The sequence below is a fragment of the Triticum aestivum genome, chromosome 7B (genome assembly GCF_018294505.1).
Source record: "Triticum aestivum cultivar Chinese Spring chromosome 7B, IWGSC CS RefSeq v2.1, whole genome shotgun sequence".
Taxonomy (NCBI): Eukaryota; Viridiplantae; Streptophyta; class Magnoliopsida; order Poales; family Poaceae; genus Triticum; species Triticum aestivum.
Window position 1 is genome coordinate 248,227,778 of NC_057813.1, and position 15,648 is coordinate 248,243,425.

The window sequence follows — 15,648 nt, forward strand, 5'->3', positions numbered from 1 at the left end:
GTGTTTTCTGCCCTTGTTGTTCGAGGCTTCCCAACCCGGGTCCACTACAGGAGCACCCCTCCAGTCCGTGCCCCACGGGCACCACGACACGAACACTGGGCCTGGGTCGATCGTCTCCATGGCTGAGGTCGGAAACTACCTCTCCAGACTAATCCTCGCAGTACATGGAATGTTCGACGGAGCCTCAGCCTCGGGAAGCAAGGGCCACGACAAGCCCTCCCCCCGAGCTAAGTAATTTCTGCGCGCAGGCGCGCGGCACAAAGGCACAATACCAGGATAGCGGAAGCAGTACGGTAATTAAACAGCAATAGTCCAAGCACACCCTCGCGGGGCCCTACACTACTGTCTTTTTGCGCAGGAAAAGAGAAAAAGAACAAAACAGGTGCGACTCGCCCGACACCAACTAGCGGGAGAAACTCGAACTGCCTCCGGAGGTCAGAAGGACTCCGTCTCACGCTTCACTGAGGCGCGACGGCGGGTGGACCCACTACCTCCCTCCAGGCAGGCGCAACGGCGCAGAGGCTGATCGCGGCCACTACTTGAGGAGCCGCTGCCCGAAGAAGAGTCGTCGAAGCTCGATGAACCTCTACCACCACCGGTCGCGCACGCGCTATCGTCTTCATCGTCGCCGGGGCTGGACCCACGGCCGCGGTCGTCGTTCTCAGGGCAACACCCAGCGCGGCGACCGTCTTCCCCGAACACCCTCACATAGAGGGTGGCATCGCCGTCGAACTTGAAGTGCAGGGTGCACCGCCGGATCAGACCATGCGCGCGGGCAAACGTTTTCCAGCCGTGGGTCAGGGCCAAGCTCCCGGCTGCATAGACCTCCAGCGAAGCCCAGGAGGCTCGGCCGTAGCAACCGTCCGCCTGAAGCCAGAGGCCGCCCGGGGCGCCAGCCGGAAGCTCACCTAGGAGGAAGCGAGGAAGTTGGAGCCGGGTGCTGGCCGGTTCCACCGCCCACATGACGAACTCCGGCAGTACCTCTGTCGAGTGGGAGCGCGGCCTAGGGGGTCGTGCGGCCATAGCGCGTCCCCCAGTGGCGGCCAGCCGCCTTTCACCACACGGAAGGTCGCCTCCGCAACCGCGGGGAGCCACCATGGGAGTCGCAGGGTGTTTGCGGGGACGGCCTCGACCACGCTTGGGTGGAGGAGAGTCAAGCTCTACCTGGCGGGCCTTCCCTTTCTCCGCGGCCAAGAACCTCTTTGGCGGAGCCATGAAGAAGGAAGAGAAGCGAGAGGGGATGGACCGGAAGGGCAGGCGCCTTCCCGTACTTATAGCCAGAGGAGGCCAATCGCCGGCCTCCACGATCATACGTAATCATGACCCGCTTTGCATGCAGGTACTTGTCAGCTCGCGCAGTTGTCGAGGCGTCGTGGGGAAGCGGAGGCGCCCACGTCCAATCAACCGCCACACGGCACCCAAGGCCGCATGCTTTTAGGGCCCGCAATGCTTCGCGCTTGCCCCTTCGCCTCTCTGCTCAGCCAAGTCTGGGCGCGCCTTAGGCCCGAGGGCTACTGTCGGCGTTCTAGGAACGGGGGTCCCCAGACTTGCCTGCCTGCGCCCTGTGGCGTGGCTCAAGGGGCGGCCCAGCATGGCCCATCTTCATCAGCACGAGCTCAAGACCCTCGCGAGGGGCCAAGCCTCGCAGGGCGGGCGACATGAGGCTTCCTCAGGCACGGCCTCGTCAGGCTGGCTCGCGAGGAGGCGGAGAGATCAAGGTGCGGTACCTCATGAGGTGTCCATGACGCAAGGCATGACGACCAAGGGCGCCGGGCGGGCGCCAGGCCGCGCAGTGTCCTCCCGTTCCTCTTTGGTGCAAAGGGAGCAAGCGCAAGCGAGAGCATCAAACAAAGGCATCCATTTCGGTGCAACAAGACCAAGACCAGCAGAACGGCAGGATGGAGGTCATCGTGGAGCCCAAGCCGTCTCACTACCAGAGCCTTTGGCAGGCGAGGACCAACTTTAGTCAGGATAAGTGTACTGGATGTTCCCCTTCAAAATGGCCAGTTGTTGGCGCCCTTCCCGCTCAATATTTGGGAGGAGGCCCAGGGCCTTTGCCTATAAATAGGACTAGCCACCACAAGATAGAGGCAAGGGGATCCTCACCAGGAAACCAGTAGAGAGAGCGACTGAACTTCCCCAAGTAGTTCATCGCACCAGCCAAGAACATCCCTCGCGAGGCTGTTCTTCCTTGTATTGTTCATCATCAGCCCAAGAGGCAATCCACCACATCCACACACTGGAGTAGGGTATTACACCACAATGGTGGCCTGAACCAGTATAAACTCTATGTCTCCCATGTTGTTACTATGATTGCTTAGATCCTAGCAAGGCGGCGAGGCGCGGGCAGTAGAAGGCTAGAACTCTGCGCGCACCCCAGAGTTCAAACCTAGAGGGTCTGCCAGAACCCAAAATCCGACAGAACGGTAGCTACTATGTCTTGAGCTTGCGTTGGTTTTCCTAGAAGAGGAAAGGGTGATGCAGCAATAGTAGCGTAAGTATTTCCCTCAGTTTTTGAGAACCAAGGTATCAATCCAGTTGTCAATCCCTTCACGGCCACTTGCGAAAGTGAGATCTGATAGAGATAGTATGATAAGATAAATATATTTTTGGTATTTTATCATATAAATGCGAAAAGTAAAGATGCAAATAAAAGTAGATTGAAAGCTTATATGATAAAAGATAGACCCAGGGCCATAGGTTTCACTAGTGGCTTCTCTCAAGATAGCATAAGTATTACGATGGGTGAACAAATTACTGTCGAGCAATTGATAGAAAAGCGAATAATTATGAGATTATCTAGGCATGATCATGTATATAGGCATCACGTCTGTGACAAGTAGACCGACTCCTGCCCGCATCTACTACTATTACTCCACACATCGACCGCTATCCAGCATGCATCTAGAGTATTAAGTTCATAAGAACAGAGTAACGCATTAAGAAAGATGACATGATGTAGAGGGATAAACTCAAGCAATATGATATAAACCCCATATTTTTATCCTTGATGGAAACAATACAATACGTGCCTTGCAACCCTTTCTATCACTGGGTAAGGACACCGCAAGATTGAACCCAAAGCTAAGCACTTCTCCCATGGCAAGAAAGATCAATCTAGTAGGCCAAACCAAATTGATAATTCAAAGAGACTTGCAAAGATAACTCAATCATACATAAAATAATTCAGAGGAGATTCAAATATTTCTCATAGATAAACTTGATCATAAACCCACAATTCATCGGATCTCGACAAACACACCGCAAAAAGAGTTTACATCGAATAGATCTCCACAAGAGAGGTGGAGAACTTTGTATTGAGATCCAAAAAGAGAGAAGAAGCCATCTAGCTAATAACTATGGACCCGAAGGTCTATGGTAAACTACTCACAACTCATCGGAGGGGCTATGGTGTTGATGTAGAAGCCCTCCGTGCAAGGAAAGAACCGCTAGAATGCGTGCTAAGAAAGATTGCTTTGTAAAGGCATGTTCTTCTAGTTTTAATGAAAATAATGATGAAGATCTTAAAATTATTGATGTGTCTCCTATTAGATCTTTATTTTGCAATATGAATCTTGATAATAATGGGACTGGAGATGAGTCAACTTTAGCTAGAAGGCGCGCCAAGAATTTGGAGTTTTTAGATCTTGATGCTAAATTTGGTAAAAGTGGGATTGGAGAGGTCATGACTTTAAATAGTATTGAACCCAGCTATCTCGGATTTCAAGGAATTTTATGATAATTGTTCTTTGGAAGGTTGTATTTCCTTGTTGCAATCCGTTGTTAATTCTCCTCATGCTTATAGTCAAAATAAAGCTTTTACCAAACATATTGTTGATGCCTTGATGCAATCTTATGATGAAAAACTTAATTTGGAAGTTTCTATACCTAGAAAACTTAATGATGAGTGGGAACCTACTATAAAGATTAAAATTAAAGATCATGAGTGTTTTGCTTTGTGTGATTTGGGTGCTAGTGTTTCCACGATTCCGAAAACTTAAAGTGATATTCTAGGTTTCCATGATCTTGATGATTGCTCTTTAAATTTGCACCTTGCTTATTCCACCATTAAAAATCCAATGGGAAGGATCAATGATGTTCTCATTGTTGCAAATAGAAATTTGGTGCCCGTGGATTTTATTGTTCTTGATATAGATTGCAATCTTTCTTGCCCTATTATTCTTGGTAGACCTTTCCTTAGAATGATTGGTGTGATTATTGATATGAAGGAAGGGAATATTAGATTCCAATTTCCATTAAAGGAAGGCATGGAGCACTTTCCAAGAAAGAAAGTCAAATTACCTTATGAATCTATCATGCTATCTACTTATGAATTGAGTGCCAAAGATGACACTACTTAGATCTATCTTCGGTTTTATACCTAGCTAGGGGCGTTAAACGATAGCGCTAGTTGGGAGGCAACCCAATTTTATTTGTGTTTTTTGTTTTTTTCCTGTTTAGTAATAAATTCTGCATCTACCTTATGTTTAGATGTGTTTTTATGTTTTAATTAGTGTTTGTGCCAAGTAGAACCTATAGGATAACCTATGATGATAGTTGATTTGATTCTGCTGAAAAATAGAAACTTTGCGCGCACGAATTTAGTGTTTTTAAATCACAGAAACGTGCTTTTGCGTTGATTCTCTTTTCTTATGATCAATAGACAAATTGTCCAGGACTTCTTATTTTTGTAGGATTTTTAGAGTTCCAGAAGTTTTGCGTTAGTTACAGATTGCTACAGACTGTTCTGTTTTTGACATATTCTGTTTTTCGTGTGTTGTTTGCTTATTTTGATGCATCTATGGCTAGTATTAAGTGGTATGAACGATAGAGAACTTGGAATACTGTAGGTTTAACACAAAAATAAATAAAGAATGAGTTCATTACAATACCTTATGTGGTGGTTTTGTTTTCTTTCACTAACGGAGCTTATAAGATTTCCTGTTGAGTTTTGTGTTGTGAAGTTTTCAAGTTTTGGGTAAAGCTTTGATGGAATATGGAATAAGGAGTGGCAAGAGCCTAAGCTTGGGGATGCCCATGGCACCCCAAGATATTCAAGAATAGCCAAAAGCCTAAGCTTGGGGATGCCCCGGGAAGGCATCCCCTCTTTCGTCTTCGTTCATTGGTAACTTTACTTGGAGCTATATTTTTATTCGCCACATGAAATGTGTTTTGCTTGGAGCGTCGTGTATTATATTATTCTTTGATTTTTAGTTTATCAAAATTATCCTTGATGTACACACCTTTTGGGAGAAGCCCACTTGATTAGAATTTGCTAGAATACTCTATGTGCTTCACTTATATCTTTTGAGCTTGATAGTTTTTGCCCTAGTGCTTCACTTATATCTTTTAGAGCACGGCGGTGGCTTAATTTTGAAGAAATTGCTAGTATCTCATGCTTCACTTATATTATTTTGAGAGTCTTTTAGAACAGCATGGTATTTGCTATGGTTATAAAATTGGTCCTAGAATGGTAGGCATCCAAGTTGGGTATAATAAAAACTATCATAGGAAGTGAATTGGATGCTATGATCAATTTGATACTTGATAATTGTTTTGAGATATGGAGGTAGTGATATTAAAGTCATGCTAGTTGGGTGATTATGAATTTAAAGAATGCTTGTGTTGAAGTTTGTGATTCCCATAGCATGCACATATGGTGAACCACTTTGTGATGAAGTTGGAGCACAATTTTATTTATTGATTGTCTTCCTTACGAGTGGCGGTCGGGGACAAGCGATGGTCTTTTCCTACCAATGTATCCCCCTAGGAGCATGCACGTAATACTTTGTTTTTGATGACTTGTAGATTTTTGCAATAAGTATATGAGTTCTTTTGACTAATGTTGAGTCCATGGATTATACGCACTCTCACCCTTCCACCATTGCTAGCCTTTCTTGTACCGCGCAACTTTCGCCGGTACCATACACCCACCATATACCTTCGTCAAAACAGCCACCATACCTACCTATTATGGCATTTCCATAGCCATTACGAGATATATTTCCATGCAACTTTCCACCGTTCCGTTTATTATGACACGCATCATCATTGTCATATTGCTCTTTGCATGATCATGTAGTTGACAACGTATTTGTGGCAAGGCCACCTTCATAATTTTCATACATGTCACTCTTGATTCATTGCATATCCCGGTACACCGCCGGAGGCATTCATATACAGTCATATTTTGTTCTAGTCTTGAGTTGTAAATCAATAAAAGTGTGATGATCTTCATTATTAGAGCATTGTCCCAGTGAGGAAAGGATGATGGAGACTATGATTCCCCCACAAGTCGGTATGAGACTTCGGACTTTACAAAAGAAAAAAAAGAGAAAGGCCAAAAATAAAAAAAGAGAAAGGCCAAAGAAAAAAAATAATAAAAAGAAAAAATAAATGACAGAAAAAGAGAGAAGGTACAATGCTACTATCCTTTTACCACACTTGTGCTTCAAAGTAGCACCATGATATTCATGATAGAGAGTCTCCTATGTTGTCACTTTCATATACTAGTGGGCATTTTTCATTATAGAACTTGGCTTGTATATTCCAATGATGGGATTCCTCAAAATGCCCTAGGTCTTCGTGAGCAAGCAAGTTGGATGCACACCCACTTAGTTTCTTTTGTTGAGCTTTTATATATTTATAGCTCTAGTGCATCCGTTGCATGGCAATCCCTACTCACTCACATTGATATCTATTAATGGGCATCTCCATAGCCCATCGATACGCCTAGTTGATGTGAGACTATCTTCTCATTTTTGTCTTCTCCACAACCACCATTCTATTCCACATATAGTGCTATGTCCATGGCTCACGCTCATGTATTGCGTGAAAATTGAAAAAGTTTGAGATTACTAAAGTATGAAACAATTGCTGGGCTTGTCATCGGGGTTGTGCATGATTAAATACTTTGTGTGATGAAGATAGAGCAATAGCCAGACTATATGATTTTGTAGGGATAACTTTCTTTAGCCATGTTATTTTGAGAAGACATGATTGCTCTGATTAGTATGCTTGAAGTATTACTATTTCTTATGTCAATATGAACTTTTATTTTGAATCATTTGGATCTGAACATTCATGCACAATAAAGAAAATTACATTGAGAATTATGCTAGGTAGCATTCCACATCAAAAATTCTGTTTTTATCATTTACCTACTCGAGGACGAGCAGGAATTAAGCTTGGGGATGCTTGATACGTCTCCAATGTATCTATAATTTTTTATTGTTCCATGCTATTATATTACCCCTTTTGGATGTTTATGGGCTTTATTTTACACATTTATATCATTTTTGGGACTAACCTACTAACCGGAGGCCCAGCCCGTATTGCTCTTTTTTGCCTATTTCAGTATTTCGAAGAAAAGGAATATCAAACGGAGTCCAAACGGAATGAAACCTTCGAGAGCGTGATTTTTGGAACGAACGTGATTCGGAGAACTTGGAGTGCAAGTCAAGAAGCAAACGAGGCGGCCAGGAAATAGCATGGGCGCGCCCTCCTATGTCATGACCGCCTCGTTTGCTTCTTGACTTGCACTCCAAGTTCTCCGGATCACGTTCGTTCCAAAAATCATGCTCCCGAAGGTTTCATTCCATTTGGACTCCGTTTGATATTCCTTTTCTTTGAAATACTGAAATAGGCAAAAAACAGCAATACGGGCTAGGCCTCCGGTTAGTAGGTTAGTCCCAAAAATGATATAAATGTGTAAAATAAAGCCCATAAACATCCAAAAGGGGTAATATAATAGCATGGAACAATCAAAAATTATAGATACGTTGGAGACGTATCAATAGCACGGGCCATTGATCTACAACATAAATATGCAAAAACAACTAAGACTAAGTTCATGATAAATTTTAGTTTGAATAATCAAATCACTAACGAACACCCACTTAAATCAACATCCCTCAAGTTGTCTAAGTGATGTATGATCCAAATCAACTAATACATGTACGATCATCACGTGAGATGGGGTAGCCATCAATGGTGAACATCTCTATGTTGTTCATATCTACTATATGAATCACCTTCGACCTTTCGGTCTCTAGTGTTCCGGGACCATGGCTATACATGCTAGGCTCATCAAGTTTAACCCAAGTATTCTGCATGTGCAAAATTGACTTACACCCATTGTATGTGAACGTAGAGTCTATCACACTCGATCATCACGAGGTGCTTCAAAACGACAAACTTTAGCAACGGCGAATACTCAGGGAGAACACTTTTATCTTGAAATTAATTGAAGGGATCATCTTATAATGCTACCGTCATTCTAAGCAAAATAAGATGCATAAAGGATAAACATCACATGCAATAAAAATATGTGACTTGATATGGCCATCATCATCTTGTGCTTTTGATCTCCATCTTCAAAGCATCGACATGATCTCCATCATCACCGGCACGACACCTTGATCTCCAATGTAGCGTCGGAGTCGTCTCGCTAACTATTGCTTCTACAACTATTCCTAACACATGGTGATAAAGTAAAGAAATTACATTGTGCTTTAGTGATTGACACGCAGGTCATACAATAATTAAAGACAACCCTAAGGCTCCTATCGGTTGTCGTACTCATCGACATGCAAGTCATGAGATTATTACAAAACATGATCATCTCATACCTCAACATATATCACTTCATATCTTGACCATATCACATCACAGCATGCCCTGCAAAAACAAGTTAGATGTCCTCTACTTTGTTGTTGCAAGTTTTACGTGGCTACTACGGGCAACTAGCAAGAACCGTTCTTACCTACGCAAAACCACAAGGGTGATTGTCAAGTTTGTTATTTTAATGTTCTTCAAGGACCAGCGGTAGTCATATTTGATTCAACTAAAGTAGGAGAAACATGCACCCGCCAGCTATCTTTATGCAAAATAAGTTGCATGTCAGTAGGTGGAACCGGTCTCATGTGCGTGGACATGTAAGGTTGGTCCAGGCCACTTCATCCCACAATAGCGCCGAATCAAAATAAGACGATGGCGTTAAGTAGTATCAACATCACCTCCCACAACTCCTTTGTGTTCTACTCGTGCGTATCATCTACACATAGACCTGGCTCATGATGCCATCGTTGGGGAACATTGCATAGAAAACAAAAAAAATTCTATGCACACGCAAGATCTATCGATGGAGATGCATAGCTACAAAAGGGGAGAGTATGTCAACGTACCTATAAGTGCATCTAGTGCCCCTTAGTGATTTTGGTGTATTGAAGACATACAGGTTAAGGGACTAATATGTTTGTGAGTGTACACAGGCTCTATAAGCCAATGAGGAGTTTGATATTTACGATGAAAGTTGACCCCTAAAATGTTGTTTTCACCAGAAGACTTTGGTTCTCCTGAAGATTTTGAAAGTGAAGAAATTGGTGTGACCTTGAAGACTTGGATATTCATGCGAGGATTATGAAGCGTGAAGGCTTTTGTTTTTGTAGTTTCATTTTCTCTTTCTTGAGTCATAGGAAACACCGTACTGTTAAAGGGGGTCGAGGTAATACTAAGGGAAGTGATTTCCAAGTGATGCTCATCTCAAAACCTACACCTACCCAATCCTTTCGAGTGAAGCCATTGGAAATCTCATATCAGTTCAGTCAATTTGTTCACAGACAGAGAGGAAGATCTTCTAGTCTTTGAGGAATTTGTCCTGACCGAGGAGTTAGGAATTCACCAGTGTGGATTGTGTACACAGTGAGGAACATGATAGCCCCGAGGACTTTGAACCTCAAATATCCGACCGTTGCTGTGCTATGCACCAGCTGTCCCAAAATATCTACCCACCTAACGGTCATATCATTGAAGGGCATTTATGTCTTATCATGTCGGGCTGCTCCCTAGGCTATAAATAGCTGCCCCCTACAACCACTAGATGGTTGGCTGCTCCGAGGGAAACTGACACTTGTCATTGGGAGCATCCCATCCTTCGAGGCCTTTGAGCGAAAATTATCAAGTGAGGAAAAACCCAAAACCCAAACACCTACAACCCAAAGTGATTGAGCATCACTATAGAGATTGTTCCTATGTGGAATCGACGCTTGTTACCTTGAAGGACTATGTATCCTCCAGACAGTTAGGCGTCATGGTCTGGGCATCCAAGAGGAATTGTGGAGTGACCAAGTCTGTGAAGGTTTGGAAGTCACCTGAAGACTTACCACGAGTGATTGGGCAAGGTCTGTGTGACTTTAGCTGAAGGAGAATACGATGAGGACTGTGTGTCCGTGGAACCAAGCCAACTGGTTCTATTTCCTCAACCCTTTAATTTCCTCATTTATGTGTTGATGAACCTGATCATTACTGTTTGAAGACTTTGACTGAAGACTTTCTTTATTTCCTCAATCCTAATTCTTCAGTCACATAGTCTTCAGCCTGCTTATCCTGTTTCACGCTTACTGTACTATGTGCTTGTTTTCATTTCATCATGATGACTATGCTTTTGCTATGTTATGCTTATGCTTGAGTACTTATTCCGCTGCTAGTGTGTCATTGCTTAGGAATTTCTTCACCTAGAAATTCCTCAGTGACGAATTTGTAAAAATCACCTATTCACCCCCCCTCTAGTCGATATAACGCACTTTCAATTGGTATCAGATCAAGGTACTCCCTTGTTCTGTGTGATTTTGGTCTAACCACCTGGAGTTTTAGTTATGTCAACTGCAGGAATGATAAAGGTCTCAGCTAGGTGTCCTACCTTCGATGGGACAGACTACCCCTACTGGAAGAACAAGATGCGCATGCATCTTGAGGCAATTGATAACGATCTCTGGTATGTTGTGGAAAATGTTGTTCCCTCTGTTACTCCATCTGGGAATGCTGCTGATGTGAAGAGATTCAAGCAACTCGACTCTCAACCGAAATATATCATATGTGGTCATCTGAGCAAAGGACAGTACAGAAGAGTGAGTGCTTTAGAAACAACAAAGATGATTTGCGACAGGTTGTCCAAGGTCAATGATGGAGCATTCGACGTGACTCCCAAGTTGATGTTCTTTGCAATCTATTCAACCGCTTCAAAAGACTCGACAAAGAAAATGTTCAGCAAACCTTCGATCGCCTCACTGACATCTCAAATGAGCTTCAAGCACTTGGTGCCACTGACATCACTGACCATGAGGTGGTGAAGAAATTGCCGAGATCACTTGATTCCTCATTCGATACTCTTTCCCTTATGATTCAAGAGCGAGGAGAGTACAAGTCACTAGATCCTGCTGATATCCTCGAGTGGCTAAATACTCATGAGTTTCAGCTTGCTAAGAAGAGAGACCTCTATGGGATGAGCTATGGAAGATCACGCGCACTGAAGTCCAAGGCAGTCTCTGAATCTGAAGGTGAAGATTCTGGTAGCAGCCTTGGTGATCCTGGAGAACTAAGCCAGGAGCTAGTGATACGTCCATTTTGCATCATGCTTTTACATCAATATTTATTGCATTATGGGCTGTTATTACACATTATATCTCAATACGTATGGCTATTCTCTCTTATTTTACAAGGTTTACCATGAAGAGGGGGAATGCCGGCAGCTGAAATTCTGGCTGGAAAAGGAGCAAATATTGGAAACCTATTATGCACAGCTCCAAAAATCCTGAAACTCCACGGAAGTCAGTTTTGGAATTAATAAGAATTATTGAGCGAAGAAAACACCAAAGGGGGCCCACACCCTGGCCAGGAGAGTGGGGGCGCTCCCGCCCCTACTGGGCGCGCCCCCTGTCTCCTGGGCCCCCTGGTGGCCCTCCGGTGCCCATCTTCTGCTATATGGAGGCTTTTACCTTGGAAAAAAAAATCAGAGGCAAGCTTACAAGACGAAACTCGGCCGCCACGAGGCGGAACCTGGGCGGAACCAATCTAGGGCTCCGGTAGAGCTGTTCTGCCGAGGAAACTTCCCTCCGGGAGGGGGAAATCATCACCATCATCATCACCAATGATCCTCTCATCGCGAGGGGGTCAATCTCCATCAACATATTCACCAGCACCATCTCCTCTCAAAACCCTAGTTCATCTCTTGTATCCAATCTTTTATCAAAACCACAAATTGGTACCTGTGGTTGCTAGTAGTGTTGATTACTCCTTGTAGTTCATGCTAATTGGTTTACTTGGTGGAAGATCATATGTTCAGATCCTTAATGCATATTATTACTCCTCTGATTATGAACATGAATATGCTTTGTGAGTAGTTACGTTTGTTCCTGAGGACATGGGTGAAGTCTTGATATTAGTAGTCATGTGAATTTGGTATTCGTTCGATATTTTGATGAGATGTATGTTGTTTTTCCTCTAATGGTGTTATGTGAATGTCGACTACATGACACTTCACCATTATTTGGGTCTAGAGGAAGGCATTGGGAAGTAATAAGTCGATGATGGGTTGCTAGAGTGACATAAGCTTAATATGATTTGCTTCGTAAGGGGCTAATTTGGATCCATATGTCTAATGTTGTGGTTAGGTTTACCTTAATACTTCTTTTGTAGTTGCGGATGCTTCAAATAGGGTTTAATCATAAGTGGGATGCTTGTCCAAGTAAGGGCAGTACCCAAGCACCGGTCCACCCACATATCAAATTATCAAAGTACCGAACACGAATCATATGAGCGTGATGAAAACTAGTTGACGATAATTCCCATGTATCCTCGGGAGCTCTTTTCTCATTATAAGAAATTGTCCAGGCTTGTCCTTTGCTACAAAAAGGATTGGGCCACCTTGCTGCACTTTATTTACTTTCATTGCTTGTTACTCGTTACAATTTATCTTATCACAAAACTATCTATTACCTACAATTTTAGTGCTTGCAGAGAAAACCTTACTGAAAACCGCTTGTCATTTCCTTATGCTCCTCGTTGGGTTCGACACTCTTACTTATCGAAAGGAATACGATAGATCCACTATACTTGTGGGTCATCAGGACTCTTTTCTGGCGCTATTGGCGGGGAGTGAATCGCCTTTGGTGAGTGGAACTTGGTAAGGAAACATTTATATAGTGTGCTGAAATCTTCTGTCACTTGTCAGTATGGAAACTAATCCTTTGAGGGGCTTGTTTGGGGTATCTTCACCCCGACCAGAAGAGCAAAGAGTTGCTCCTCAACCTACTGAACCTACTGAAAATATTTTCTTTGAGATTCCTTCGGGTATGATAGAGAAACTGCTAGCTATTGCAGGAGACGGAACATTGCATCCTGATTTACACCTTATCTTTGTGGATTATTTAAGCTTGCAGGTATTCCCGATGATGTTGTCAAAAGGAAGGTCTTCCCTTTATCTTTGAAGGGAGATGCATTGACATGGTATAGGCTATGTGATGATACGGGATCTTGGAATTATAAATGATTGAAGTTGGAATTTCACCAGAAGTTCTATCCTATGCATCTTGTTCATTGTGATCGTAATTACATATATAATTTCTGGCCTCGCGAAGGAGAAAGCATCGCTCAAGCTTGGGGGAGGCTTAAGTCAATGTTATATTCATGCCCCAATCATGAGCTCTCCAGAGAAATGATTATTCAAAATTTTTATGCTCGGCTTTCTCCCAATGATCGCAACATGCTCGATACTTCCTGTGCTGGTTCTTATATGATGAAGACTATTGAATTCAAATGGGACTTATTGGAAGGAATTAAATGCAACTCTGGAGATTGGGGTTCCTACGATGGTAAGGAGTCAGGTATAACACCTAAGTTTGATTGTGTTAAATCTTTTATGGATACCGATGCTTTTCGTGGATTTAGCGCTAAGTATGGACTTGACTCTGAGATAGTAGCTGATTTTTGTGAATCTTTTGCTACTCACGTTGATCTCCCTAAGGATAAGTGGTTTAAATATAATCCTCCTATTGAAGTAAAAGTAGTTGCACCTATTACAATTGAAGAAAAGACTGTCACTTATAGTGATCCTATTGTTCCTACTACTTATGTTGAGAAACCTCCTTTTCCTGTTAGGATAAAGGATCGTGCTAAAACTTCAACTGTTGTTCATAAGAGTAATACTAGGACTTATACACCTCCTGAGCAAATTAAAGTTGAACCTAGTATTGCTATGGTTAAAGATCTCTTGGATGATGATTTGGATGGGCATGTTATTTATTTTTGTGGTGAGACTGCTAATATTGTTAGACCAGATGCTAAGATACATAGACCAGTTGTAGGCATGCCTGTTATTTCTGTTAAAATAGGAGATCATTGTTATCATGGCTTATGTGGTATGGGCGCTAGTGCTATTGCAATACCCTATGACTTATATAAAGAAATTATGCATGATATTGCACCCGCTGAATTTGAAGGTATTGATGTTACCATCAAGCTTGCCAATAGAGATACTATTTCACCAGTTGGGATTTTTAGAGATGTTGAAGTCTTGTGCGGGAAGGTTAAATATCTTGCTGATTTTCTTGTTCTTAGTTCCCCACAAGATGATTTTTGTCCCATTACTTTTGGTAGACCCTTCTTGAATACTGTTAATGCTAGGATTGATTGCAAAAAGGATATTGTTGAAGGCTTAGGGGACATGTCTCATGAGTTTAATTTTGCTAAGTTTCGTAGACAACCCCGTGATAAAGAATCACCTAGTAAGGATGAGATTATTGGTCTTGCTTCTATTGCCATGCCTCCTACTGATTCGTTAGAACAATATTTGCTAGACCATGAAAATGATATGTTCATGAATGAGAGAAGGGAAATAGATGAAGTGTTCCTTCAATAGGAACCTATTCTGAAACACAACCTACCCGTTGAAATTCTAGGGGATCCCCCTCCACCCAAGGGTGATCCCGTGTTTGAACTCAAACCATTACCTGATAATCTTAAGTATGCTTATCTTGATGAAAAGAAAATATATCCTGTTATTATTAGTGCTAACCTTTCAAAGCAAGAAGAAGAAAGATTATTGAAAACTCTGAAGAAGCATAGTGCTGCTATCGGATATACTCTGGATGATCTTAAGGGCATTAGTCCCACCTTATGCCAACACAAAATTAAATTGGAGGAAGGTGCCAAACCAGTTAGAGATCCTCAACGATGATTGAATCCGAAGATGAAAGAAGTGGTAAGAAAGGAGATACTAAAGTTCCTTGAGGCAGGTATAATTTATCCCGTTGCTGATAATGATTGGGTAAGCCCTGTCCATTGTGTTCCTAAAAAGGGAGGTATTACTGTCGTTCCTAATGATAAAGATGAATTGATCCCGCAAAGAATTATTACTGGTTATAGGATGGTAATTGATTTCCGTAAATTAAATAAAGCTACTAAGAAAGATCATTACCCTTTACCTTTTATTGATCAAATGATAGAAACACTATCCAAACACACACATTTTTGCTTTCTAGATGGTTATTCTGGTTTCTCTCAAATACCTGTGTCAGTGGGGGACCAATCAAAAACTACTTTTACTTGCCCTTTCTGTACTTTTGCTTATAGACGTATGCCTTTTGGTTTATGTAATGCACCTGCTACCTTTCAAAGATGCATGATGGCTATATTCTCTAACTTTTGTGAAAAGATTTGTGAGGTATTCATGGATGATTTCTCCGTTTATGGATCCTCTTTTGATGATTGCTTGAGCAACCTTGATCGAGGTTTGCAGAGATGCGAAGACACTAGTCTCGTCTTGAATTGGGAAAAGTGCCACTTTATGGTTAGTGAAGGCATTGTCTTGGG